Genomic DNA, 10281 nt, shown 5'->3' on the forward strand with positions numbered 1-10281 from the left:
TAAATGTGAGCGAAGTGGGTGCAACAATTATCATGGCATAAGTTTGAGTGTGGTAGGGAAAGTATATGGAAGAAGTATTACAGAAGAAGTAAGAAAGATATCAGAAGTGATGAACAGGGTGGCTTTAGGAGTGGCAGAGGGTGTGTGGATCAAATATTTGCAGTAAGACAGATAGTGGAGAAGGTTTGTGAGAAGGACTATATGATGTTTATGGCATTCGTGGATCTGGAAAAAGCATATGACAAAGTAGACAGAGAAGGATTGTGGAAGGTTTTGCGCATGTATGGTGTAGATGGTAAGCTGCTAGGTGCCATCAAGAGTTTTTATGTTGGTAGTGAAGCATGTGTAAGGGTAAATGGGCATCTAAGTGAATGGTTCACGATTGGTGTGGGCGTGCGACAAGGTTGTGTGATGTTCCCGTGGTTGTTCAGTATATATGTGGATGGGGTGATAGAGAAGTAAAAACATGAGTAATGGAGAGAGGCATGGTATTGGTAATGAATGGTGATGGGTGGAGTATCTCAAATTTGTTGTATGCTGATGATGCAGTACTACTTGGAAATGCTGGACAAGAACTTGGTAGACTAGTGCAGAGTTTTGCTGATGTCAGTGAATGTCGTGCCTTGAGAGTAAATGTAGAAAAGAGTAAAGTGATGGTTATTGTGAGGGAAGGTGACTCCCAGTGTGATGTTAGAGTGAATGGAGAGAGACTGGAATTGGTAATAGAGTTCAAATACCTGGGTACAGTGATAGCAAAGAGAGGAAAAGTGCAAAAGAAGTGGAAAGTTGAGTAACACAAGGAAGGAAAGCAGCAGGTGCTATGAAGGCTTTGACAAGAAACAGAGGCTTGAATGTTGCAGCTGCATGAGGCTTACGTGAAGGAGTGTTAATGCCAACTTTAACATATGGATGTGAGACTATGATGTGGCATGAAAATGAGAAGTCAAGAGTGAGAGCAGTGGATCTGGGACTGCTGAGGAATGTATATGGAGTACAGAGAGTGGAGAGGATACAAAATAATGTGATTCATGAAAGATATGAAATGAGAAAGTCTGTGGACACAATCGAAGAGAGTGTACTGAGATGGTATGGTCATGTGGAGGGAATGGATAACAATAGGGGATGAAAAAGGTATACCTGAGGGAATTTGAAGGAGAGAGGAAGTGAGGTACGCGAAGAAGGTGGAGGGATATAGTGGATGAGTGTGTGAGGAAGAGAGGTATGGAAGTCGGTGAGGCTAGGGGACTGACAAAAGATCGAGCTGGTTGGATGAATAATATGAGAAGTGCATGATCGAGACAGCGTCTGAATTGAGTATTGGATACATTTATGTGAAGCTACAGGATGTAGTGAATGTTTTTGGCGAATCAGATAGAGCCAGGATTCTGGGGGCTTGAAAAATGAGTGAATGGTATCATGGCCAATTGGATCGGGCAAACTTGGGCTGTCTGGACGTTGCTGCTCCACACCCTGCCCTAGGGTGGGAAAGGAGGTCTGGATAATTATGATAATGATGAATTTGAAATCTGAGAGTTTGTGAGTTTTCCTTCCTTATTTTCTCATCATTCTTTGTCTCGTTAAAGTAGTTGCATAGGGAAATGTATAATCTAAAATATCATCACTTTTTGACTTGCACCTGTCATTATTCTGTATACTGTATATATAATAAACTACAGTATATAATTACTGTCCTAATTAAGATTAGAGACAGTATTATAGTAGCTGTTTACATTAAACGTTCATACCAATCAAAGCATAAGCTGTGCAGTACCATACTGTAGTTGATTACAGACACAATATCAGCTTCACATGATATGGCCATTAAGTAGTAAAATTTTGACAATAAGTTTCAGTGTTATATACTGGTAAATAATATGTTTCCCTAGATGAATTTTAGTACATAACATTTTAGCATTTTGCACTTTATTGTTTCATTTTTTGCATTACAGTAGGACCATCTACTCATGATACACCATATTGGCAGTGACCAAGTTTTATACCAGAGCCTGATTTCTATGGCTTAATCTGATAACGCTCTCCAGCAGTGTCCAGTAGAGCTAATACCTCTAGCCCTCACTATAAAACCTTTTCCTCCATGACATGCCAACCTCTCCTTTTATAAATATATCCTATGTTGATAACTTGGCAGTAGCTTCATAACACATCAGAACTCGCAGGGCAGCAAACCAGGTTTAGCTGTGTTGCTTTAATTTCAAACTTACATATACTGTTTTTAGCACTTATTTGCATGCATTTGCTCCAAATTACCGTACTATCTAAGCACACACTCTGTAACTAGATTGTCTGCAGAACTTCCTTAGGTCATACATTTCTTGAATCATGTTATTTTTTATCCTTTCGAATCTTTGCACTCCACACACAGTCCTTGGTAGCCCAATTTCCACACCCAGACATTAATGGAGGCACTAAAGTACTTCCATTGCAGCCTCATAACTCAGACTTCTGTTCAGTATCAAGGCCTTCATAGCACCATCCAATTTCCCTCCTTCTGCTACTCTACTCTCATTCATTCATTCATCATCTAATCCTGTGTTGCCCCATGAGAAGCGTAGGAGCCCGGGGCTAGGTAAGTTGGTCCTGACATTTATGATGATAGTGATCAGCCTCACTCATCCCTGAGTGGCATAATGTGAGCAGTAAACCCCAACCATCCCTTGGATATAAACCTGCACCGGTTCAATCCGGTTGTAGCACCTTAATTACCCACTAAACCACCAGGCGCCATACTTTGGTTATATGGTTACCGCCCAGTGCAGTAAATGGTTTGTTGTACAGGAAACCATTTGGCTTGTCACTCAGTGTAGTCACCCAGAGGCAGAAGGAGGAGGAAAGATTGAAGGAAGCAGTGACAGAAGAGGGAGTGTAACGTCACCCGTAGGCAGAAGTGAGAGGAAAGAATGAAGGAAAGAATAACAAGAGGAAGGAAGGAAGAGAGGAAAGGGCAGTTACCCGTGAGCAGCACTGCATCGAGTGAGTGGATAGTGAGTGTCCCCACCTACCACTAAATTACCTCTCATTTTTGTTACCAATACGACACTTAAGTACTTAACCCATAAATTGTGGCATACTGGAAATTAGAAGTACACCCCCAGAGTGTGTTGGTGTTATAATGAGGAGAGGTAGCTTGAGATGGTTTGGGCATGTGGAGAGGATGGAGGATGACAATTGGGTGCAGAAAGTGAGAAGTGTTAATGTTAGGGGTGGGGTTGCGACAGGCAGACCAATAAAGACCTGAGATGAGGTCAGTGAGTGTGACCTCAGGGATGAGGGACAGAATAGGGAGGCTGCCAAAGATCGAGCAACATGGAGAGCCGCCATTAGGTGATGAAGGCTGATGCATGGAAGCATGTTGGAGCCTTTAAAAATGAAATGAAACGAAAGGCACCCCATGGGGGGGGGGAAGATTTATAAGTTTCTCATATTTGTTTTCTTGTTTGATAGAGAATGTGAAAAAGTATATATATATTAGTTTTCAGGTCAGTATTTGCCATAGTTTAGCTACTGCATTGTTTTGAAGTTTGGTTATTTCAGATCACCAAGCAAAATATGCATATACTGTATATTATTTTATACAAAGACCAGTTTTGTGAGTACAGTAAATTTTTGTGTGTTACATTATGGGTGTGCAAGTTTTTAGGTCAATATCTACTGTAGTTTAGCCATAGAGAGCTTGGATATTTTGATATTTTGAAGATTAGAAATATTCATCATATGAAAATTTTATGAGTACCACATGAGAAAGTGCATTCATAGATAGGATGGAACACAAAATCAGCCCTATACATAATCTACCTTGGTGTAGCTGTGGTGAATTTTTGAAGTTTGGTGGACCGGACCTTGACCTACCATTGTATTAAAATGTGGCTAATGAGTCACGTGTAGGTTAGGCTGTGAGCTACTGAAAATGCTCCAGATACCTCCATGTGGCATATTTTAAGTCGTCAACAATTGTACCAAAAACAATGCATGGAAATTAAATTTTCAACAACGTTAGGGCTTTAATGAATGTCACAGTGCACCTCGAAATGGCTGTGGCTGCATATTATAGTTCTAGGGTTAAATTCCCTCACCTGTTCAAATTTGTTTCTTTCCGTAAGCACACTACTCTTAGAGCCACCATGTTTCTCAACAACCATCAAGTTTATCAGCATTTACTTTCCCAGCATGATGCTCACAAACATCAACAACAAAACTTCCAAGATGCATATTGTGGTAGTGAAGTGATACAAAGAGGAAGTAGTAAAGGACTGTGGACACTGAGTTCAAGAGATTGTGCATAGGTGGTACGATTAAGTAGAAAATATGAGTGTGAATCATGTTGCAAAACAACTGAGAGAGTTTGAAAGTGGGAGGAGGCATGGTACACCAAGAAGATGGATAGAAATGATAAAAGTGTGTAAGAATGTGAGGTGTATAGGTTGATTCGACTGGAGAACTGACAGTAGTATAGTAGCCGCAGCGAGAAATGAACGCTGTGGTGGGGCAGGCGGGATGACCTGGGATTCCCCCATTGTTGCCATATCCACATGTCACCGACCATAGAGGTATGATGTCACCGACCATCGGCCACCGCTGCAGCCCCGCTCCATGATCCTTACCCTGTGTCTCTGGCTTTCTCTTTCTCTCTCGGTTTCTATATAAACTGGTGTATTTCCGAAACTAATTATGAAATTATTATGACTTTTGTTCCACACCACCACTGAGGTAAAAATCAAGGAGAGTTTTCTGTATAAAGGTTTCCCCCCCCCTCCTAAATGTGGCATATGAGCGGGGGAGTGCGGCCTTGCCGATACCTCCGCCTGACCTATAATTATACACTCGCCAGAACTGACCTGCCCTCAGACAAGGGGGGGGAAACCTTTATACAGAAAACTCTCCTTGATTTTTACCTCAGTGGTGGTGTGGAACAAAAGTCATAATAATTTCATAATTAGTTTCGGAAATACACCAGTTTATATAGAAACCGAGAGAGAAAGAGAAAGCCAGAGACACAGGGTAAGGATCATGGAGCGGGGCTGCAGCGGTGGCCGATGGTCGGTGACATCCTACCTCTATGGTCGGTGACATGTGGATATGGCAACAATGGGGGAATCCCAGGTCATCCCGCCTGCCCCACCACAGCGTTCATTTCTCGCTGCGGCTACTATAGTAGTGGTAGTTGTTCCCCAGGCGGTCTGGCCGAACAGCCTTGAGTCCCTAATGATGGCCATGGCCGTGACCGAACTTTCCCACAGAACTCTCAGGGAGTGTATGTTGTGTTGTAGGGGCAGGCGATCGTGTGCAATGCAGTCTTCCATAATGTACTTAATAGTATGGAGTGCTGTGTTGCATCCCGGACAGGTGTCAGTGATGGAGTCATCCAGGCTTTTCTGATAACTCAAGAAGATTGGATGATGCCCACATCTCAGCCTGGCTAGATGGACCCTGTCCTCACAAGGCAGGTAGGATTCAGAAGGGTGGATATCAGGAGGCCGTGCATGCAGCTGTGTGTTGTCTTTAACCTGCCCCGTCCCGACCACTTTTCCACCACGGACTCCCCCCAATCCCGACCATTTTTGGAAATTTTTTTTTTTTTGGCTCAAACCTCCGCTTTTGGTGAGAAACATCGAAAAATCATAGAGAAATCGCTCACTTGAGGTTTAAAATACTCAATACAGGTAGCAGTACCTCCTCACCTTACTGTGTTTGCTATCAGGCTGGCGCCAAAGAAAACGAGTTCTATGGGAGGGTAACCATTCCACACCACTCATAAACGGTATATATTTATTTATTTGGTACGAATTTATATGTAGTACGAGAGTATATTGGTTTTCACACAGTAATGTAGGCAATATAAGCATTGTTTCACTCACGAAACACATCAACATACCTGACCTTTTTTGGCTACATTACTTGATCATCATTTCTGACTGTTTCTTCCTTTATTGCTATGTAAAGTTTGTCGTCAACATTGTCATCGATTGGGGAATCACTCTGGCTCTGAATTCGTACCGTGGCACGACATGTCTTTACTGGCCAGATCACTGGTAACAGGTGAATTGCCGAGACTGGCGTGTGGGGGGGGGGAGTTATGCTGGGTAAGGCATTGTCCCTGCCTGGCATCTTGTAGAGAAAGGTGTCCCATGTATACGTACCAAAAAATACTCGTGAAAATTGAAAATTGTGCAAATTAGGGACCTTGCAATTGATTCGCGTTTATGTACGTCAACGAAATTGGCAGTGACAAAACGTGTGGACGTTCATTCACGTCAACGGGACGCTGCGGGTTAAGTGACTGAATGGAGCGGCGAGTGATTTGATTATGGATATGCTTCTGGACGTAGGTTTGAGGTGAGTGAGGGGGGAGAGATAACAGTATTTGTGTATGATATCATGCACTGGATGTTATTTTGATGTTCCTTGGTGTGTGTGGGTATGCTGCCATGTAGTGTAGTGTAGTGGATGGTATGGGTTTGTGGAGCCTGCGGCAAGAATTTGTGTGCCTCTCATATCTAGATGATCTTTGACTTTGAAGGCTTTGGCTTCTTGGTGTAGGTGGTCTGTGGGTGTAGTAGCTGTGGAGCCTGTGATTATTTTTTGGTCCTTGTTCCGTATTGCCTGTAGAGTGTTTTAGTGAGGTTAGCAGCCCAAGCAGGGCTTGCATAATTCATATTGTTTGTGTACTGTGGTGGTGGTTTGTTGTGTTCAAATGTTGTATGGGCAAGTGACCTTAGGGCACTGAGTCTTGGTGTTCATTTATCTTTAATGTTCATGATGTGTTGTTTAAATGACATTGATGTATTGTATGTTACACCAAAGATTTTGTGTGTGTTTGTGTGTGTGGTTGGGGAGTGTTGTTTATGGTGAGGTGTGGAATGCAACCGTGTTCTGCTGTCCAGTTTGTAAGAGGGGTCACAGTAGATTTGGCTGGGGCTATTTTGAATGTTTGTGGTGAACCATTGGTGTAGTGTGTTGAGGTAAGGTTGGACGATGTGTAATTCACCGGGTCGGTCAGGATCACTTGATGGTCGTGATCGTCAACTTTTACCCTCCCGGAAGGGAGCTGGGAGCTCATATAGTCCGATCTAAGGGCAAGGCTGTGACCTTCACACACGCACACACCCGTCCCCTTGCTCAATGCAGCTGTCTTTGCGTTTTGGTGTGTACATGTAAGTGTAATGTCATCCGCATAGAAAGCTATGTGTATTTGTGGTATGTGTGTGGTGTGGGTATGTCGTGCATGTAGCGGTTAAAGAGAGTAGGGGACAAAACCGATCGTTGGGGAATGCTGTTTGTGAAGTTTCTGATGCATGATGACTGACCGGCAAATTTTGCATGTGCACATTTGCATGGTAAATAGTTTGCCAGCCATCTTTTTGTGTTATTGTGCATGTTTTTGTTGAATATTATGTTTGTGAGGTTGTGGCGGGGGATGGCATCAAAAGCTTTGAATGTCTAGTGTGACTAGGAGTATTTTATATGGTGGCCTAGCTGAATTGATGCCATAAAAAACTTTTTGTGTAAGGTCTGTAAGAAGATTGTTTGTGGAGTGTAGTGGCCTAAAAACCATGTTATGATGGGGCTAGGGGGATGTGAGGTGTAACTAGTTGTAATACCACTCATTCAGTGACTGGAGGGGGTGCAGAGGAGTGTGATGGGGCAGTGTGAGGAAGGTAACGTGGGGTCTTTGTTGGCTATGGGGCTAGTGATGATTGTGCCATGCTTCCAGATGTTGGGTATTATGTTGTGTGAGTAGCTGTAGTTTGATGTGTTGGTGAGTGCTTGTATGTCTTGTGGTCCAAGGTGTTTAAGGTGTATGTTGCTTATGTTGTCTGGTCCACAGGTAGACGAGTGCTTAAGGTTCGTCTGGTTGTAAATGAATGATGCGAAGTCTGGGTCTGTGGAGAAATGTCTCTCACATTGGATACCACGTTGGTCGTCGCAGTGGGGGCTTAGATGGCTGACGTGAAAAGTGATTGATGAGAGTGTTTGCTTGTTGTTTGTGTGAGGGTATGGTGTCTGTTGTGATGGCAGCATGTGATTGTGTAGTGTTGCTGTTGGAAAGTGTGATGCTGTTTAGTGTTTTGCAGAGTTTGCTGGTATTTGTTTTGTGATCAAGTGTTTGGAGATAATTATTTCAATTTAGTTTTGCTGTTCTGATATTTTAATGTTTATTTGAGTGTTGAGTTCTTGTATTTCTTGTATGATGTCTTGTTTATGGGGTGTTGGGGAATGTAGTGTGTTGCATTGACTGATGAGGTCTTAAATTTCTAGTGTGAAGTTGGGGTCGTGTCTCCTTCTGTTACCTCTAGGGATGTATCTTTTGTGTGTGTTTTGAATAATTGTATTGGAAGTGTGCACAGTGGTGATGTTTGTGATGGGTGTACTGTTTAATGTTTCAGAGTGTTGTTCTGTTTCAGTTGTGAACGCCTCCCAGTTGGCTCTCTTATAATTAGTGTGTGTGTGTCTGCGGCCATCTGGGGTAATTCTGGTTTTGGCAGTGATGATGATTGGGAGGTGGTCAGAGCCAAGGGTTTTGACCACTCTCCAGGATGTTGTGGGGGCGAAGTTTGGGGGCACAAGGTGATATCTGGGGATGATTGGAGGAAGAGCTGACAGTGGATCGCGGTGGTTGTAGAATTTTGTATGAAGTAATGTACTACAGGGGTTTGGCGTAAGTTTTTACCCAGTGATGTGGTAATCATCGGATTGATTCTGTCTGATAGTTAATGTGAAGTGTTTAAGTATGGATGTAATTCACCGGGTCGGTCAGGATCACTTGATGGTCGTGATCATCATATTTTTTACCCTCCCGGAAGGGAGCTGAGAGCTCATATAGTCCGATCTAAGGGCAAGGCTGTGACCTTCACACACGCACACACCCGTCCCCTTGCTCAAGGGGGACAGTAACCACCCACTTCGTCAGTGAAACTTTTCGCAACCTGAGCGAGGCTCGAACTCCCGTCCACCAGTTGGCAAGCGAGAACGTTACCACTGCACCAGCGAGCGGTGTATCCCTCTGAGTGGAGGCAGGACTCTGAGAGCTTGAATGGTGAATGAATGAGTGTGACCCATTTATTTGTGCAGACTTTTGCTAGATCTCTCCCCTACCAGGCTTTTTCTTCATTTCTGAATCAAGCCTCATCCTAGGCTAATCTCAGGCAGGAAAGGAGGCCAGGGTGATGATGACAATGGTAGTTGAGAGCTGCAGAAACCAGGAGTGCATGGAGGGAACATAATAACAGAGGCAGAAACTTGGAAGTGCAAATAAGCACAGTGCATATGACGCAGGGTAAGGCCAGACCAGTGAGATCAACTGGTGGAAAGGAAATCAGAAAATCTCCATGAGGTAAAAGTGAGCTGGATTCTGTGCAACAATTGGAGAGGGGTTTGATGTATATCTCACAAGTTACAGTTCGTTTAGCTTGGTGGTAGTGACACAAGTTATGCCTGAACATTCCAGAAACCAAACAGCACGAAAGTGATTGACATGGGCAGAGAAACTGTGACATGGTAGGTACCATTGTCTCAGCATACTTGTGATACCCTGCCTGGATAGGTGCCATGCTGGGAGAGGTAGTGCTCTCCCGTCACCTAGTGGGGCTATATGATCTATTAAGGCCTAGCTGGGGAAATTCATTTCCCTATTAAAAAAAAAAAAAAAAAAAACAGGGCTACTGTCCATGTGTAGTTTACATGGTGGTTGCATCCAAGCAGGTTTCACAAGGACTCTGTTAGGGTAACAAAATATGATTTGGGGTACAACACAGGTCGTAAGTTGTAGTGACCATCATGCACTCACTTGATGTAGTGGTGCTTGCTTCCTTCTTCCTTATTCATCTTTATCATTCTTTTTCTGTGTCTACCGTCCTCTCTTTCTATTTCTCCTATCATTCCATTTACTTTTTATTATGGGTACTCCTTTCCTTTTCATGTCGCAGTACATTGAGTTTCAAGCCTAATAGTTTCCTGTTAAGTCAGGAAACCATTTACAGCGCTTGGTAGTAACCGTATAACCAACCCATACGTGTTCCCTACGTGTCAGCAAGTGGGTTGGCAGAGGGTTAGTGCCTCACCCCGTAAAACAAACTCGAAGACAAACGGCCAGCCTTCACGGGATTATGGCGTGTGGCTACAGATAGATAGGTAACACTCTGGAGAAGCCAAGTGTGCAAGAAAAGCTGGATACAAAGTTTTTTTTTTTTTTTTTTTTTTTTTTTTTCCAGTCTCGGGCATGGTTGTCGTTTCGTGGAAATCGTCTGCTGACGCGGCAATGAACCC

This window comes from Coenobita brevimanus, chromosome 91 (assembly GCF_032717465.1).
Source record: "Coenobita brevimanus isolate Jiangsu-jjx chromosome 91, ASM3271746v2, whole genome shotgun sequence".
Classification (NCBI taxonomy): Eukaryota; Metazoa; Arthropoda; class Malacostraca; order Decapoda; family Coenobitidae; genus Coenobita; species Coenobita brevimanus.